Source organism: Adiantum capillus-veneris, chromosome 28, assembly GCF_014529385.1.
Source record: "Adiantum capillus-veneris isolate H3 chromosome 28, ASM1452938v2, whole genome shotgun sequence".
Classification (NCBI taxonomy): Eukaryota; Viridiplantae; Streptophyta; class Polypodiopsida; order Polypodiales; family Pteridaceae; genus Adiantum; species Adiantum capillus-veneris.
The window spans coordinates 29,229,396-29,248,783 of record NC_140958.1 but is presented as its reverse complement, the minus strand read 5'-3'; the positions used below and the strand labels follow the sequence as shown (position 1 = coordinate 29,248,783).

The window sequence follows — 19,388 nt, the reverse complement described above, 5'->3', positions numbered from 1 at the left end:
CTGACGCTTAGAGCTATCATTGAGGAGGGTAGAGCGCACGGCAGGAGGATCTACTGTAGCTTTGTGGATTTCCGCAAAGCCTTTGACACAGTCCCTAGAGCCAGGTTGATGCACAGATTACATGAGCTGGGTGTGCCCACAGAGCTGATCTGGGGGATTATGGCCCTGTACAGGACAGTAGTGGGACAGGTACGCACTCCAGAGGGTATGTCTAGTCTAGTTCACTCCACCATTGGGGTGAAACAGGGATGCCCACTCTCCCCTACTCTCTTTGGGATGTACATTGATGAGGTTTCAGACTACATAGAGAGGGACGGTGGAAGCGGAGCACAGTAGGCGGGCACATGGATTTCCTTGCTGTTATATGCGGATGATATTGTCTTGATTTCTGATTCTCCAGAGGGGATGCAGCGTCATCTGGATGCTTTACATAATTTTGCTCACGATAGTGGTATGTCTGTAAACCTTAACAAGACTAAGGTTATGGTGTTTAACACCACACCACAGTGGGTCAGATGGTCAGCTCCTGCATTTACTTATGGCCATCAGCCAGTGGAGTATACAGATGCATACACGTACCTGGGGGTGGTCTTTACCGGCCCGGGGTTTTCTTTGAGGAGAGCAGCAGAGATGAGACTGACAAGAGCACATACAACTTTGGGGAGATTAGAGAGGATGTGTTCACAGACCCAATTTCAAGAACCTCGTACAAAGCTTTGGCTCTTCGATACCTTAGTGACCTCAGCCATGCTATATGGAGTTCAGATATGGGGCCCTTCTGTGGCTCATAGCAGTCGCCCTAGTAGTACTGATGGTTGGAGATGCATGGAGAGACCTCTGGTTTCCATGATTTCACGGATGATTAGAGCCAAAGCCTCAGTACCACATGAGATTATCCGCGCAGAGCTGGCTGCCCCCCCGCTGGTGGTAGAGGCACTAACTAGATCAGTCTCCGTTTTACATAGCATCTGGGAGCTCCCCAGAGACAGGTATGCACGTTTAGCACTGGAGACTTCTCGGCAGCTGGCTTCACAGGGAGATACAGCATGTTGGTATGCACAGATGACCTCTTGGTTCCAGATTCATGGTTTTAGCATAGACCGGCTACCACCCTTCCAGTATTCGCTGGATGCACCCTCTTTGTCCCTTACTCGGACAGAGGCTAGCAGACTCATCAGACAGGATGTGACTCAGCTGGATACCAGGAGGACTTGGATAGAGCCGACCCATGAGCTAGACACGAAGATGTCTTTCTACAGGGAGCATCTTCTCCAGCTCACAGAGGACGGTTTTGTGACTAGACCTAGCTACATGGACACACACCTGTCATATGGTTTACGATGTGCCATTGGTCAGATACGCACATCTTCTCATCAGCTGGAGATAGAGGTGGGTAGGTTTAGCAGAGTACCAGCAGAGGCCAAGATATGTCAGTTATGCCATTTGGAGCCAGAGACAGAGCTGCACTATATATGCCATTGCCCAGTTTACTATGAGATACGAGGTCGTTTTCATTGCCTCTTTAGGGATGGTTTTGGGCCACTATCTCGAGTTATGAGGTACCAGGATCAGAGATGCCTTGGGCTATTCTTGCTAGAGCTGCGCAGACACAGAGAGAGCCTCTTGAGGAGATCAGATAGGGGGAGACAATCCCAGAGGGAGATCACTGATTTCTTTCGTGTGGAGACGCGCCAGTCAGAGGAGCAGGATCCAGAGCAGCCTCCAGGACCTACCTGCACTAGAGGTATACTGATTGACAGGGCCATGGAGCTTGGGAGATCTAGATGCCCGGGATTGTGAGGATCATCATTGCATTGACGAAGGATTCATCAGAGGATCAGGATCATTCTAGCACGATATGGGAGACGCCTAGTCAGAGTGCTTACTATGGAGGACATTGATGAGATTCGCTAGCGGCCGATGCTGGACATCTTGGGACCCTGATGTGCAGATGCTCCCTCACCCTCAGTTTCTTCATGTGCATGAGTTTTGTATCATTGGATTGTTGTACTGGCTAGAGAGTCTCTAGTCAATGCCCCCCCTAGCTTGTCACTACAGCTTTCAGTCTAGTTTTTTCTTTCATAGTTTTTTCATCTTTTCAGTTCTACAGACAGTGTATCAGATGCATCATTTTGTAATCGTGATGGTCTCATAGGTCATTTTGGCCTTTTGTAGACGTAAATATATCATTTCATTTCATTTCATTTTCATTTCTCTCTCTCTCTCTCAGGTCTCTTGGGATAGTTTTCCTACAACGTTAAAACTCTCTTCTCTTCTTCTTCTTCTTCTCTCTTAAGTGCTCTGCTACCAGACCATCATGATCCTGTGCTCTTCCTGTCTTCATCTTGTCAATGGCTTTCCTTACCCTCTCAACAGTAAAGAAAGTACATGTTTCTGGGCATGCCTTTGGAGGGTCAGGCAAAGGTGGCTGCCCCGATGCTGTATAGAGAGATGTAGCATATTCCCCCAATGTCTCTGTGGAAGTGATGACTGGCGGTGGAGAGTGCTCATTGAAAAGCCTCCATGCCTCACTAGAGTCCTGACTCATAAACAACTGATACAGATCACGCTCTAATTGAGATAGGTAAGCCCTCTTCTTTCGTCGCACTAGGCGGCGAAAGATAATCTGTGACTGTCTATGTGTAGTAGTACCCATGAGCACCTCTCTCTGTAATCTGATCCTCGTCTCTCTACACTCCTCATCATACCAACTGTTTTGAGGCATGCGCCCAGATTGTCTGTGTGTAGGCTGGCTATGGGGATATGCCTTTGATGCTGCATCATGGAGCGTCTTCTCTCAGAATCTCGGTGAGCTCATCTAGTGGTCGTCCTGGCTCCCGAGTGCATAGCTGCCTGTATATCTCATCAGTGTACACGGGATCCGTCTCCCTCGTGAAGGTATATCGAGTATGTGTGGAGGCCTCTCCCAATGGAGCTGTGTTGAATTGGAACGATAGAGCGAAAGACAAGATAGCATGATCGACTACTACCCCAACCAACCTAGTTCCCACCATGAAATCCTGAAAGGAAGGAATGAGCCCTGACGGAGCCATAACATAATTCACTGTACTAGCGCCATGCCGATGTGGAACGCATGTAAAACCACCTGTTGTTGCAGGGAATCTCTGTAGGCCATTCAAAATGGCCAATCCATGTGCAGTCCCCATATCAATCAAGTATCTACCACACTCAGTGTGCTTCTCATCCTGTGATAATCTAGACATGCCCATTTCTGCAATATCAAGCTCCCGCATCAACTCCTCTGAGGTGTCATAGAATACTGTTTGGTGATGGGCAGTCCTAGTATTGAAATCCCCCAAGATAATAATGTCGCCATCTCTGGAAAACTCCCATATATCATCATCCAAAATAGAGAAGGGGAACTGTCCTCTAGGTGATGCATATACTGACATACTAGGAGGGAAATAGCAAATAGCAATGTAGAGATATCTGCCTATCACTGCCTTCAATCTCACCCACATGTACCTAGCATGCTCATCCCTCCGAGCTATATGTATCAGAGACTGTAGCTCCTCCCTGAATAAGACTGCCACTCCTCCTGAACCTCGTCCTCTGTGCTCTGATCGAGTCTCCTGTCTGCAAGTTGTCTCCCATCTATATCCGCTCACATGGGGCATGGACTGCCCCGGGCCTGATGCGTCTCATAGTAGAAAATGATGTCTCTCCTTGTGAAACTATCCTCAAAGGGCCCTACATCAAGGCGCAAAGACCCATTACAATTGCATGTAGCCACTCTGAGTGTGGTCCCACAGGTTTCGCACCGTCATGCGGGGCGCTTTTCCAAAATAACCATTCGTCCATCCTTGTAGAAGGCCACTTTCTCCTTCTCTCGAGCTAGGTACGAAGATGACTTTCTATAGAGAGCATCTTCTCCAACTCACGGAGGATGGTTTTGTGATAAGACCAGGATACATGGATACTCATCTATCCCACGGGATACGATGTGCTATTGGTCAGATACGCACATCCTCACATCAGCTAGAGATTGAGATGGGCAGATTTAGAGGAGTACCTGCTGAGTCAAGAATTTGTCAGGTGTGCTAGATAGAGCAGAGACAGAGCTACATTACGTATGTAACTGCCCAGTATACTATGAGATATGAGGCCGTTTTCACTGTCTATTCACAGAGGGTTTTGGGCCACTTTCTAGAGTCATGAGATACCAGGATCAGAGATGCCTCAGATTATACTTACTGGAGTTTCGCAAACACAAAGAGGTCCTTTTGAAGAGGTGCACAATGAGGGAGATCCAGCGACAGCGGAAGATTACAGATTTCTTTCAGTCACAGACAGAGGAGTTTGAGCAGCCCCCACAGCATAACAACACCAGAGGCACCAGAGGCATATTGCTTGATCGGGCGATAGAGTTGGGGCGGTCCCGTCGCCCACGGATGAGGGGGCCCTCTCGACATCGACGCAGATTGCGAAAGAGGATCCATACCATACTGGCACGACATAGGAGCCGTCCTGACAGAGTGCCTACCTTGGAGGACATTGAATCTCTATAGCCTTTTGGATACTGATGTATATGTATATGATGCCTCGACTGTCAGAGAGATCCATTGTATCAGCTCACCCTTTGTATTAGCTTTCACCCCACCCCTACCCACTATTTTCTTCTCAGTTTTTTGTACTTTTTGTACCCAGACCTGGTATTAGATTCACCACATGTAACCTTTTGGTCTCATAGGTCATTTTGGCCTTTTGAAGACGTTAATATTACATTTCATTTCATTTTTCATCTCTCTCTCTCTCTCTCTCTCTCTCTCTCTCTCTCTCTCTCTCGTGCCACAACCTATCATCTCCACTTTCTTCACCGTAGGTTTGGTAACACAGGCCACTCACCGACTACAGAACCACACGTCTGTTGACCACACAGAACTACAAAGTGAGCACCTCATTTACATAGCTGACACCATAGCCCCGTTGATTGCACACATCTTCAACATGGCTATGGTGGAAGGCTTCCCTAAGGAGTGAACTGAACACACTATTGTGCCTATCCACAGGTCGGGAAACACCCTTGCCCCAAAGAATCACAGGGCCATCATGATTGGCCACACCAATGGCCAAATTCTATGGAGCAGTACTCAAGGTATAGCTCAGCTCATCTGTAGAGGTGGAGGGGCTCACATCCCCGGCCAAGCACGTTTCAGACGAGCCTTCTCTACTATGGATCACATCTTTATTTAGTGCTGCCTCATTGATGGGGCAAAAGCACGAAAGAAGAGACTACACTATTTCTTTGTGGACTTTCGCAAAGCATTTGATAGCTTGGGTGTACCTTCACAGATGAACTAGGCTATATATCCTTTGTATGAGCAGGTGACAAGGAGAATACGATGCCCCGGAGGTTTATCAGACTCTATTACTAGCACCGCTGGTGTGATGCAAGAATGCCCACTCTCCCCAACCCTCTTCGGCATCTACATTGATGAGATCTCAGATTACATATTGCGAGCTCGTGGCGAGGGTGCAGATCTTGGAGGTACCCTAGTACATATTATGCTTTAAGCTAACAATATTTTTTTTAATCTTTGAGGCACAAGAGGGTTTCCAGTGACACCTCGAGGCTCTTGACGACTTTTGTACATAGGGACGGCTGACAATGAACCTTGAGAAAAACAGCCATGATCTTTCATACCCCAAGGTCACTCAAGGAGTGCGGCAGTCTTTATGGCTGCAGGCAGACAGGTAGAGGTGGTGGTGATATTTATATATAGTGGTGGTCTTATGTATACCGAGGAGTCACCTTTGCCAGCCCACCCGGGGCGCTTCACCATGGCAAAGGTGGCTACGGGTAGGCTCACCAGAGGATATGTGTAACAAGTTAGTAATATGGAAAGGCACATAGGGGTTAGGGATTTAAAAACCCTAACCTTTGACAACTTGAGACTCAACGACCGAGGGGCCTAATGACGTGGCAATTCCGTATGCTGGCCTGCAAATCGCAAAGGGATGATGCCGTGGCATGCGTATGGGCAGGCTGCTAATGTGACATGCGTACCAATTATATGGACGTCGTGGAGCTAGCTTTGGGAACCAGACCTGAGCCTCAGAGCTTTTGGAACAGTAGCTTTTCATGTTGTATGCTTTTGGGCCAAGGCCCTTAAAAAACGGCCTTCGGGGACTCAGTCTGGCATTCTAGTTGCAGAAGCAGAGTGCGAGCCCTCCCGGCTATTGTACCTTTATGTAGCAATAAAGTAAGAAGTCGCCAGATTTTGGGGCCAATGCATTTGGAGGTGGAACTCCACCCCTTCCTGTGGACTCTCCTGTTCTCTCTCTATCTATTTCAAGTTCTGTTGTTCCAGTTTTTGATTTCTCGCTTGAGTGTCTAATTACAATGGTATCAGAGCCTCGATGGTTCTTCCTCTCTACGAAGGATACAACCCTTTTTTGCAGCACACATGGGTTCTAGCAGTCAATCGGACAAGAAGGAAAGTGTTCCACCGACGACCTGACCCCGGAAAGATGGAGAGCACTCCAATCCAACGAGGGAACAAAGGGCACCAACGGAGATTCTAACGGGAGCAAACCTCCTTCCGAGGAAACGGGAGAAGACCGGGGCAAGTTTCCAGCCGAAGACCTTGACAGAACGGAGTATCAAATGTCAATCGTAGGTTGACATGTGTGCCAAACGAATGATCACATACTCCAAGGACCCGAAATACATAAAGTATCTAAAGAATCATCCCCTTGACGAGGTTCACTCTCGATGGCGAGACACCGCCCACTCACCTCTCAAGTCGGCCATGAAGATTAAAGCAAAACAGGGTGCAAAAAGAAAAAATTGTACTTGCAAGAAGAGTTTGACAACACTCTTGAACAAAAAGTCAATCACTTGATAAAAACACAAAGCATTCTCACAAATCAGAGGAATACCCTGGCTACCTAGGCGTTCCTCTTCCTTTGACTCCAGTAAGGAGGAAAAGAGGTGGAAGAAGCGGAGAAAGCATTCTAGCAATTCAGAGGACACATCGTCTTCTTTAGACAGTTCAAATAGTGATTCCCACGCCTTCAGGACTGACTTATGAGACTGACTCAATACGTCTACTTCAAAAAAGAAAAAAGAAGACCAAAAAGAGTTCAAGGATGGGGTCAAGCGGTACGGTTTGACACTTTTTTTAAGCTTCAAGGATGCCCATCCACCTCTATTTGAACACCAAGGACAAGATTTTTGAAGCATATCCGTACACATAGGATCTAGATATTGCTTTTGTGAAGGTAAAAGAGGCTTTGCAGAAGTCTCAAGCACGGTATATGCAGGCAGCAGACACGCCACCTGTAGTTGAAGGAGAATGATTGGGTGCTTCTTTGGTTTGAGAAAGCACACCTACACAACAGAAAGGGTAAGGAGAGGCTTTTGCCAAAGCTTAGTATGCAATACTATGGGCCCTTCCAGATACAAGAAAAGCTCAGCAATATATCCCGTCGACTGAAGTTGCTTGATACTTAGAAGATTCATAATGCATTTCATATGAGTCTATTGAGACCTTTCAAACGGGAAGTGCCAGAGGACAGGGAGCCAAACAAGCAACCAGAATTGGAAGAGACGGAAGAGATTCTTGTTTCAAGACAGCTCCCAGCACACAAGGAAAGGAAAGCGAAGGGTAAGCTGGTCCACCGACATTTGGTGAAGTTCAAGAACTATCCGGCTCTTGATGCAAAGTGAATGAAGGAGGAGGACTTAGCAGATTCTCCTCGGTTATAAGAGCTTTACCTTGAGGCTTTTGATTTAGAACCAACTACTCCGAAATTGCATGATGAATCAGTAGGTGAATCTGGGCGGTACATGCTGTAGAAGAGGGGAGCCACTTCACTCAGGTTGCCTAGAATGGAATAAAGTCACTAATTTCTCCATGAGATCTTAGGGATATTGACAGGTTGACAATACTTTGTTGAATGACTTTATGAATAGATGTACATTGAAATGAAAATTCCTAAAATGAACTTGTTACATGTGATCTCTCATGTGTGTATTGTTTGAATATGTATCGAAGAGATGAAATGACAGCAACATTTTATCTTTTTGCCTAATAGAACGTCACAATTGCCCAACTTCATGATGTGGAAATCAACTTTTCCATGATAATCTTGAATAGGCACTGGAAGAGCACCAATGAGCAGTACCACTTTCTGAGTTTGCCCCGTGGCTAGCTCAACTTTAATTTCTCCACCCTCTGCATCATAATCAAAGTGCATCTGCTTTACGAATCCTAGATGGATGAAGTTCTCTGTAGCTCCGGGGTCAAAGAAAATAAGGGCTTTGAAGCCATTGACTTTGCCATATGCTCGACACAATTCATTTGTACTTTCAAGATGTATGCCATAGATGTCAGGTACTAAATAGCCGGTTTAAATCGTTGGAGATGGTCCTGGGTTTCTGTCAACCGTCGACGCGAGAGTCGGCTCCGTGGGTCTGTCAGTGCGTTGGGGACAACCAAAATAGTTATGTCCTGTTTGAGAGCATCCAAAACATCGGCCTTCTTGTAGTAAGGTGTCTCGTTGTTGAGGTGTCAAACGAGGCCTTTGTGATTGACTTTCATGAGACTCTTGAGAATTTGTTCTTTGCTGGCGAGAGTTGTGGTTAGTGGCCGAAGATTCTTCTGTGGTAAACTCCAGCTTTCCCTTCATCAATTTGTAGCCGACTACGGCATGGTCCATAAGTTCTTGCATGGTGGAGACTTTATTGGATAGACAATATTCCTACAATGGTGATGGTAGTCCAATGGTGTATCGCTCGCACTAGGCCTCCAAGGGAACAGATCTAAAGAAGGACACTGGAGGGTACACGTCGAGAAATCTTTGGTCCATGGTTTCGGTGGCAAGCATTTTCAAGTAGCCCCACTCGGCCAAAATCCGGACTTCAAACATAGAAGTTATGTAACTACGTGCAAAAACTGTCTTGAAAGCTTGCTAGGTCCTTGGAGCATGCGGTTGAGTCACGATTCAACTCCACCATTGCATAGCATTATCTTTAAGAAATCCCGCTGCTCGAGAAATCCTGGATTCTTCTGTATAGTTCCCTAAAGCATAGATGTTGTCAAATTGCTGTAGGAACTGCAATGCTTTCTTGCGATCTTTCACCCCAAAAAAAGTGAAAAATTTGACTGTCGTGCTGCCATCTTTGAAATCTTTGGGTTGGTTAGGCGCATATCCCGGGTATGGATAATAAGGGTATCCATATGGGCTCCAACCATTGTAGCCTAGTGGCGGTGGTGGTGGTGGAGGTGGGGGCAATGGCGGTGGCAAAGGCGGTTGCACTGGATCAGGGTCAGATGGCTGCACCATATTCTTGAAAACTCCCAGACAGTTGAGAAGGTTGCCGGTTGGAAGCTCTCGTACTTTTTGATGCCGGAGGAGGAGGTACCACCTGGGGCATTAGAGGGGGTAACATGTAGTTCAAAAAATTGTTGAAAACTTTGCAGCATCGGAAGATTTAGCTGAGGATGCCGCGAAAGAATGTCGTGAAGTTCGTTGAGCAAAAATTGCAAATATTTAGCTGAATCCATGAATTCCAAGTCTTGGGTTCTTTATGGCTTATGCCCTGTAAGACAGAGCGATGAAGACGGGAGCACGCCCGATGCGCGATGAAGTAAGGGTGGGAGTTGCTAATAAGTCCGAGGTCGGAGGCCGAAGATACCTCAAATAAAATTCCAGTAGCTCTGTCTGCTCTTTTGTAGGACCGGTATGCTTTCAGAAAAGCATATGCCTGATGCTTTGATACCACTGTCACAAGACGGGCGCCACGTGCCAATGAAAAGAACAGACTGAACAGACTTTTAGCACTTCAATAACAACTGAACTGAGAGAGAGAGACGACACGCGACAAGGAGTGGCGGAATTCCACCCTAGAGAGTATTGGCCCCAAACCTTGGCACCCCTTTTGGCATTTCTTTATATTGCATCAACACTGTACTAGCCGGTACTCGAGACTCTGCACCTTCTCCAGGAAGCATGACAGAGAATGAGCCCTTAGCACATATTTAAAGGCCCTTGGCCTATGAAAAGCAGTTTACATGAAAAGCCTTTAAACTCAAAAGCTTATGGTCCAAAAGAATGCCAAAAAGCTGTCAGCGTAAATCACGGAATTCCGTACAGCAGTCAGCGCAAAACACGGAAATCCGTACAGTCTGCCACAATATCATGTCAGCGCAATTTCTGGAATTTCCGTACAGCTGCCACGTCATTAGCTACTACGTAATTCTTTGTGTGTGTGTGGGTCTTGCTTTATTTTAATCCTTTATGTCACTTGGGGCCCCATCGGACGGGGTCCCCATAAGTTGGTAGGACTTCTTCTGTTATTTGTTCTTCTTAAGGTTTAGGCCCCTTGGCCGGCATCTGTAAGTTGGCCCCATTCTTCAGTGCTTTGACACGTCAGCAGTTTATGGCATTGTGACTGTCTTGTCACGAACGCTCTTAGTTTTTGTTTCATCTTTAGAAAGAGGGTTGGTGATTCTCCACAAACACTTTTTCACAAAGTGTTTGTGACTCTCATTACAAACTCTCACAGCCAGAGGTTTTGCACCTTCCCAGTTAGATTGCACACATTCCGACATTTCTGGGAAACCCGATGCGAAGTTGTTGGGGTGGGAGTTTGTGAATTGATCTACACACTTTGTTAGCCATGGATGAAAATCCAGAGACACATGGAATGCACTTTGATCCTGCAGTCATGCAAATGTTTCAAGCATTTGCCATGTATATGCAGCAATAAGAAGCAGCGTAAAGAACCAAGATTTCACCACAAAAGCACTACAGTCCATTGTGAAGAGAATTGACCAGTTTGATGGCAAGGAAATCACAAAGTATCTACGAGATTATATGAAGGAAATGGAGTTGAGCCGAGTGTGTGAGGAAGACAAGGTCCGAAGTTTTGAGCTAGTTTGTGTCCCATAGATCAAAGACCGTATTAGGGCAATTCAACATGCTCATGGAAGAAATTGGGATGAATTCAAGCTTGCTCTAAAAGAAGACTATTTTATGGAGGACTTTGAGAGGATGACCAAAAGAACTTTCTTAGATTGGGTTGCAAACCTAAAGAAGGGATTTCTGCTACAGAGCTTCTCAGAGAGTTTGAGCGACGTTATGCTCAACTATCACAAACTGAACAAGCTTCCTTGGATAGGGAGAAGGTAGAACTTTTCCTAGAAGTAGCGGGCAAAGAAATCGAAGAAAAGTTAGAGATTCTCTTGGAAGACAAAGATACAGAGCAAGGGTTGAAGACAAGGTGAAATGATGTACAAGATGCAGTCTTCCTGTTGGCAAAAAAAACCACGTAAAAGAGACAAGATGGTGGTGAACAATGGTGCTCCAATTTCTGCTATTACTGAGAAGCAGCCAAAACCTGCTATTGTAGCTTCTAAGGATGATGGATCTATGCTTGAAGAACTTGTGAAGGGCATACGCGAGCCGAAATTAAAGCTAGCAAGGGTTGAAGAAAAGGGGCAAACATCTGGACAATCATCAAGTCAAAGGACCTCAAAACAGAGAGGGGTTTGTAAATAGGTGCATATGGTGTGACAGCCCAGACCATCCAAGAAGGGACTGTGAAAGCTTCAAAGATGCCTTGGATAAAGATCTTGTCTTCTTCAAAGAAAGAAAGATACATCATAGTGAAACAGGGAAGCCCTTGGCGACCAACTTTGGCAAAGGAGGGATGAAAAAGCTAGTTGAAGACATGGCAACCGGTCGTGCTATCTCAATGGTTAAAGCAACAACATTTGGCTTAAAGGCTGGTCAAGTCATGCTCAAAGGGTCAAAATCTATTGAAGACCTGAGTGAGGATGGTGAAGATGTTTGGCCATCTGCGATGGAGTTAGCTATGAAGGGAAAATTGACTTAAAAAGTCTTACATGAAGCAGAAGATTTTTATCCATCTTGAGATCGGGTGGAATGAACCTGTAGATGCCTTGTCAGTGCATGCCTACATTGCAAAGTGTCAAGGCAACAAGGGACTTGTTGAAGAAAAACGCAGGAGAGAAAATGGGGATGAAGGTCCCTCAAAGAGGGCTACTAAAGGTGGACGAAGAAAAGATATAGGTCCCTCTCAAGATCCCATGGCAAGGTAGCCTCCATCACAAGAAGTACCAATGAGAGATGTTGCATCAAAGGAAAAGCAAGATAAGGAAAAAGCCCATTATACAAGCTACAATCAGATATTGAAGCTGCCATAGATTTAAAGAAAGTTTTAGAGGAAAGGATCTTAAATAGCAAGGTGGAGTTTACATTGGGAGAAGTCCTTGGCATTGAAAAGAGAGATTTCCACGAGGAAATCATTGATATCATAAGAAGAAAGCGACAAGCTTTAACAGAGTCTATCCAATCAAAGGCTGAAGAGAGTGCTTCAAAGACACATGTGATACAAGTACAATAAAGAGATGAAGATGAGAATGTTGTAAGTTGCTACCAGTCTTTGGGCGGCAGAAATAGGCATGTTAAATTTGAAGATGAAGATGAAGACGAAGCCACTCATAAGAGCCACTATTCTAAAAACCATTGAGCAAGGGCTACAACGGAAACCTTGGTTAAGGTGGAAGACCTTAAGGAGCCTTATGTGGCCTTGATAGACCATGGTTCGGAGATTAACCTCATGTCCAAGAGTCTCTATATGAAGGGAAAGTGGCCAATTGATATTGACCGTGGGTGGATGATTAGGGCTACAAACAACTCATCCGGGGATCTCTATGGTGCTTGTCCAAATGTTAATGTAACCATAGGGGATGTGGAAGGTGAGCAAAATTTCTTCGTTCAAGAGATGTCAAGCTATCTTCTAATCTTGGACAACCATACATCACTGCGGTGCGAATGGAGACAAAAGTATTGGATGATGGATCTACCTATGCCAAGGTCAAAAGCAAAGATGGAAAACGAGCTGTTCAATTCTTAACAGTTTGCGTTGACCATGAGAGAAATCGTGACAGCTTAAGGAACCATTCTCTACCAAAACCAAGTAAGGAGTTTCGAGATCAAAGGGAGATGAGGGGTTTTGGCCGAGTACCATTGAAAAGCGGGAGTGCACTGGTACAGGAAGAAAAAGATTCTCGCCTGATCCGAAGGGAGACTAAGCTTTTTCTACAGGTGTCCTAGTAGCAAAGGATGGATCAGTATCTTTTACAATGCTTGGAGATTTAAAGAAAGGACAAAAACAATATGTAAATAGTGTACAAAGAAAATACAAAACCATGATTTGCTAGATGAAGACGAGTACATTTCACGTGTTTTTGAAGAGGTTTCTTTTGTATATACTATGGGCGATCTCAATGCTATAACAGGTTCTAGTTTTCAACAAGGAAATGACCTGGTAAAAGTAGCTTCTATGGACATGTATAGGATCATTGAGTCTTTCAAAGATGAGGAGTGCTTCAATGTGCAAAAAGATCTAGAAGTGCAAGTGGAGACAAAGTACAAGACTATAGCAAAGAAGGTGAAACCAGTGGCATTGCCTTTGCCTATGGATTGCAAGGAAAAGATGGATCAGGCTTCTTTGCAACCTAGTCTCCGAGATCCAAAAAGAATTGGACACAAGTTTACGCAAGAGTCATTGAAGATGTTAAAAGTTGGAAGCAATGACTCCTTGACAGAGATTGAAAGAAAATGCTTTGAACACACACTCTCCAAACATGGAAAAGCTTTTGCATTTGATCCGCATGAGATAGGGTGTGTGGATCCATCTATAATCGAACCAATGCTAATATTCACTGTATCTCATGTGCCTTGGAATCTACGACCAATTCCAGTGCCAAAAGCACTCTTGCCAAAGCTTATAGATTTACTCAATTAAAAGATAAAGATGGTGATTTTGGAACCTTCATGTGTCCCCTACTCGAGCAGATGGTTCACTGTACCAAAGAAAAATGGGCCTTGTGGGTCTCTAAAAGTGCCTTGGTATACTGCCACTCCTTCCTTTTCTAGAGTGGCCTCATCTACCCAGGCCTTTGTTCATTCAGTATATGCAACCTGTCAACAAAGTCACAATCAGGAATATGGATACAGGGCCAATTGTAGATGAGTTTGCAGAAGCATTTGCAAGAATGGCAATATATTCTATGGGGGATTTGTACTCAGAGTATGATCAATTCCAACTAGCAATGGAGAGCAGGGACTTGACTACCATGAGAACACCCTTGGGTTTGGTAAGGATGTGCACCTTACCGCCGCAGGGAGCAAACCAACTCGGTTGCGCACATGATGAATGGTATGGACAAAGTCCTACGTGACTTCATACCTCAAATTACAATGCCTTTTCTTGATGACCTGCCAATCAAAGGATGCGACTTAGCTAAAAAAAATGAGGCTCTGGATTTGAGGGGGTGCCGTAAATATGTGGCAAACCACATCAATGATTGTGACAAAATTTTAACAAGGCTGGAAAAAGTGAACCTTATATTATCTGGGCAAAAGTCAACGTTTGGGGTTGAAGAAATATTGATAGTGAGACATCTTTGTAATCCTCATGGCCGCCGACCTTGTCCAACTAAAGTGGATACAATACAGAGGATGAAGGAATTATGCGTAAATATCACTAGGTGAAAAGGTTTCTAGGCGCATGTGTCTTCTATCTCATATGGATTCCACATTATACACATGTTGTAGATCCTCTTTATCAATTGATAATAAGGAAGAACCAAAGGTTTCAATGGAATGTTGTACATGTAAAAGCTATGAGAAAGTTGAAGCAATTGCTGCTCTCTTTACTAACTTTGTGGAAGATTGACTATGAGTGTGGAAGACCGGTGATTGTGACAGTGGACACTAGTCCAACAGGGATTGAATGGGCAATAGGACAAGAAGATGAAGAGAAACACAGGTATGTGGTGAGGTTTGGGGCCAAGGTTCTAAGCTCTCGCCAAAGAGCATATCCATAGGTAAAATGGGATTTATAGGGGGTGGTTACAACATTAAAGTGTGACAAAGAGTACTTCATTGTGTCACGATTGTGACTTGTTACACTCTTCTTGATTCATTACAAATACAGATGCGAAGTTTGACTAACCTGGGAGGACTCCTGTTCTCAAATGGTCACAACCCTTCACTCAAAATTCATACCTCTTCGCCAATAGCCACACTCCTTCGACGACTAGTCATGCCCCTTCGACCAATGGTTGCGGCTCTTCATCGAATGGATGTGTCCATTCACCTAAAGACATGTCTATTCGCCTAAAGGACGTGTCTCTTCGTGAAGGGTCATACCTTTTCATATGTACCTGTTCGTCTCCTATATAAGGAGCCCTTGTATCACACTTTCAATCAATCAAACACAGAGTTCTCTCAGTCTTGTTTCTGAGTTCCGTTCAAGTTTCTTAAGTCTTAATCATGAGTTTAAGTACTTAATTAAGGATTAATACCTAGAATCCTTACAGTGGTATCAAAGCAAAAAAAAAAATGAAGGTTGTGAGCCTCTCACCTTTGCTGCTACACTCTACCCTCTCCTGGAGTTGCATGGAAGCAGCAGAAGATGGAATATACACGGCCAAGTATGAGGTAATCCGAAACCCTCTATTCTAAATACATAAATAAATAAAGAGAAGGAGATGCGTGTATGCAGCATACCTACTGAAATTCTCGACGTATGCCTCTTCATCGAGTGGTGTCTCTTCGCGTCAAAGGGTAGCACCTCTTCATCGGCTGGCACCCTTTCGAATCTCTGGACACTTCACAGGAGAACACCTCTTCATGAATGGTGCCAATCCTGGCATGCACCTCTCCGAAGGGTTGCACCTCGAGCGCTCACCTCTAGCCTGGCATAGCATCATGCGCTCACCTCTTGCTGATGAAGGGTCGCAGCCTTATGATTACGCAGCCAGTGATTTGGTTTTTTTACGCTAGGGATCGACCTATTAAGCCATTGTTAAATTGGCTAGCCACTTTAAATATGGCCGGACCAATTTAACCCAAAGTGTGGAAGTTTCAAGGCGGGTACCCCTTCACAAAAAAACAAAAAAAAGAAAACCCAGCAAATGTTACGTAAGTTGCAGATGCAGCGCTGGCCATTTCTATACTCTTCCCTCTCACGCAGCATTAGCGCTGGCCATTTGGGTCGTCTCCTGTCCACTTCCCGTGCAGTATACCCTCTTGCTATGGCCGACGAGCACCAGTGGGCAGATTTTCGTTACATCTCGTACATAGACGAGATTCCCGAAGCGGTCTTACCAGCGTACACTCTCCCAGCACCCGAAATCATCATCATTTCCGATACCCCGGAGCCGAAACCGGAACCCGCACAAGAACTGGAAGTGATCATAAATACGGATTCCCCAACTCTAGAACCCGCACCTGTTCCAGAAGAGATACCTGTTCCAGAACCTGTTTCGGCGCCGCACCTGCTCTTGTTCCTGCACTATAGGCAGCAGTTTTGCCTCAGAACTATCTGGTGTATGTCACATATCGCCACGCCTCTCGATTCCAGGTTTGGGTGGTGTGACACATATTTGTTACGTGCGAACCTCTTCATTTGCCACATTTCGAGCACATTCTGGGGCGGTACCCTCACTTGGCCTATTCTCTGCATAGTGTCTAGTCGATACAGTAAACGATATCATCTCACATCAGCCTCTAGTTCGGATGCACAACGAGCTGCAGCTTCCGGATTATACACCTTCGACCCTAGACGATACACTTCCTATCAACAAGGTGGAAGATATAGAAGATTTCGACCTTGGAGCAAATTTCCTGGAGGAGTTCGACGCAGCATCAACAACAGATTCCCCTTTTTACGGCCACCACACTTCTTTAGTCTCTCCAAGATATTACCTCTGAGTTGTCGGAATGTCAGAGACAAGAAGTGCTCCTGTTCCAATCGACGATCAGATAGCCATCCTTAGAGAACAAATATCCGTCCTCCAGGAGGCCGACCCAGCCAGCTACACATTCGGTTTCCTCTGTAGCAGAGTCATCTCCTGAGCAAGTCAAGCCTTCGGAACCAGAGGTAGAAAATCCAGAATTAAAATATCTTTTTAAAATAATAAACACAGCATAGAAAAAGAAAATTAATGCAAAGTTGCTCGAGCCATACAACGGTCACCGCGATAAGCGCGTGCTTGATCATTGGATTTTCAAGATGGATGTTTATTTCGCAAACACAGATCTCATTGAAAGTAAAAAGGTTGCTTTGGCGAGTTCCCTGCTAAAGGATACCGCATTCCTTTGGTAGCATCGACGAGTTAAAGATGGAAAGATCACCGCTATTGGGAAAAATTCCGGTGCGTGCTTGATCATTGGCTTTTCAAGATGGATGTTTATTTCGCAAACACAGATCTCATTGAAAGTAAAAAGGTTGCTTTGGCGAGTTTCCTGCTAAAGGATACTGCATTCCTTTGGTAGCATCGACGAGTTAAGATGGAAAGATCACCTCTACATGGGAAAAATTCCGGTGCGTCCTTTGCAAGGCTTTTGAGCCTGCAAAACGCAGATTTTCACGCCCGGTTTTCCTTCTGCCGCCTGAGCCAAACTGGTTCCTTGGCCGCGTATATCTCGGAATTTTAAAAACTAACTCTTAAGATACAAACCCTCAGCCCCTTCGACAAACTACATAGTTTTGTTGATGGACTTGAGCCTTCCCTGCGAGATGATGTCCACAAATTTAACCTTGCCACATTGGATGCTGCAATCGCTTATGTCGTGCGTCTTGGCGATAATCGGCGCCCATACAGAAGTTTCCTTTCTGGCGGCCGATCTTTCAATTATGTCAGCTCTTCACAACGTAATCGTCGAGGACAAGGTGGCCAAAACCAACGTTCTTTCTCAGGATCTCAATCTTCGAGACAATACTTTGCTGGATAAAACTCCTTCCGACTACAATCTTCTGGATAAGCAGTCACTTCTCGAGCCTCATCTTCTGCAAATACTCAGAATAGACGACACAATCATCCCAATCATAGAAGGAATGATAGCCGTGACTTTCGGCAGGATACTTCTTCTAAGAGGCAAGCCTCTTCATTGGCTCCTTCAACTTCCCACTCTAACCGTCCTAGATTATGCACAGGTGGTATGAGTGTTCCAAGAAGATTGATTGGTCTCTTCTTTACAAGTCAAAACGCCTGGTTCGGAAACGTGATTGTGCTACTGCCTTAATCATGTTGTGAGATGTCAAACCCAGTGTAAACGAGTCATGTGAAGAAAAATATAAATACTCGTCAAAACTTGCTTATTTGCGACAACCCTTCTTTCAACCCCATCTAGACTTATTTCTCGACGAGCTACCAACAACTTTGCCTCGGCGTCGTGTGGATCATCCCATAGATTTGATTCCCGGCCAACCTTCACCAATTCGAGCCCCTTATTGAGTTTCATACTCAGAATCTGGCAGCTAGAAGATTTGCTGGATAAAGGTCATATTCGCCCAAGCAAAAGTCCCTTTGGAGCTCCTGTCCTATTGGTCAAGAAAAAGGAAGGATATATGCGTCTTTGCATCAACTATCGTGCTTTGAATAAGTTGACAATAAAAAACAAGTTTCCCTTGCCTCGCATCGACGAGTTATTTGATCAGTTATTGGGTGCAAAGATCTACTCCAAAATTGATCTAAAATCAGGGTATCACCAAATTCGCATTCGCATTGGTAATGAGTACAAGACAACTTTTCGCACAAAGTATGGTCACTATGAATTTTTGGTCTTACCATTCGGGTTAACCAATGCCCCGGCCTCTTTCATGACGTTGATGAATGAAATCTTTGGTCCTTACTTAGACAAGTTTATGATCGTATATTTGGATGATATTTTGGTTTTTAGTCGAACGATGGCTGATCACAAAGAACACTTGCAGATTGTCTTCCAAATTCTGCGAACCAATGTGCTATACATCAACAAAAAGAAAAGTGATTCTTTCAAGCATTAGGTGGAATACGTTGGTCATATTATTTCTGCTAATGGCATTGCAGTAGATCCCAAGAAAATACATGTCATTGTGGATTGGCCTTTACCGCTCACTATCTCAGATGTGCATTCTTTTTTGGGACTTGCCAATTTCTATCATACCAAGGTGCACAAGTTCTCGGATATTGCAGCTCCTTTGACTGAGCTTACTAAGCAAGATAAACTTCAATGGTCTGAAGAAGCAGAACAATCGTTCAAAGCTCTTAAATATGCCTTGACGACAACTCCAGCTATTGCAGATCCCACTCAACCTTTTCAGGTAATGATAGATGCGTCAGATCGTGCTTCTGGAGGTGTTCTTATGCAGAATGAGCGTATCATTTCTTTTGACAGTCGCAAATTTTCCGCCATTCAAATGAGATACCCAGTTTATGACAAGGAATTCTTGGCCATGTTCATGCTTATCGCACTTGGAAACACTATCTTCTTGGCGTAGATTCCGTTGTTCAGATAGATCATCACTCATTAAATACATTTTTACTCAACCAGTGATG

At 44.8% G+C, this 19,388-nt stretch overlaps 1 protein-coding gene and 1 pseudogene across 3 annotated transcripts in view; one reads left to right on the top strand and one right to left on the bottom strand.

Annotated features, from left to right (window-relative positions):
• Positions 1-19,388, bottom strand: part of LOC147420223 (histone-lysine N-methyltransferase ATX5-like) — a 139,413-nt gene that overhangs the window by 2,099 nt on the left and 117,926 nt on the right. The gene's annotated exons all lie outside the window — the stretch shown is intronic.
• On the top strand, positions 406-1,944 carry LOC147420224 (uncharacterized; annotated as a pseudogene).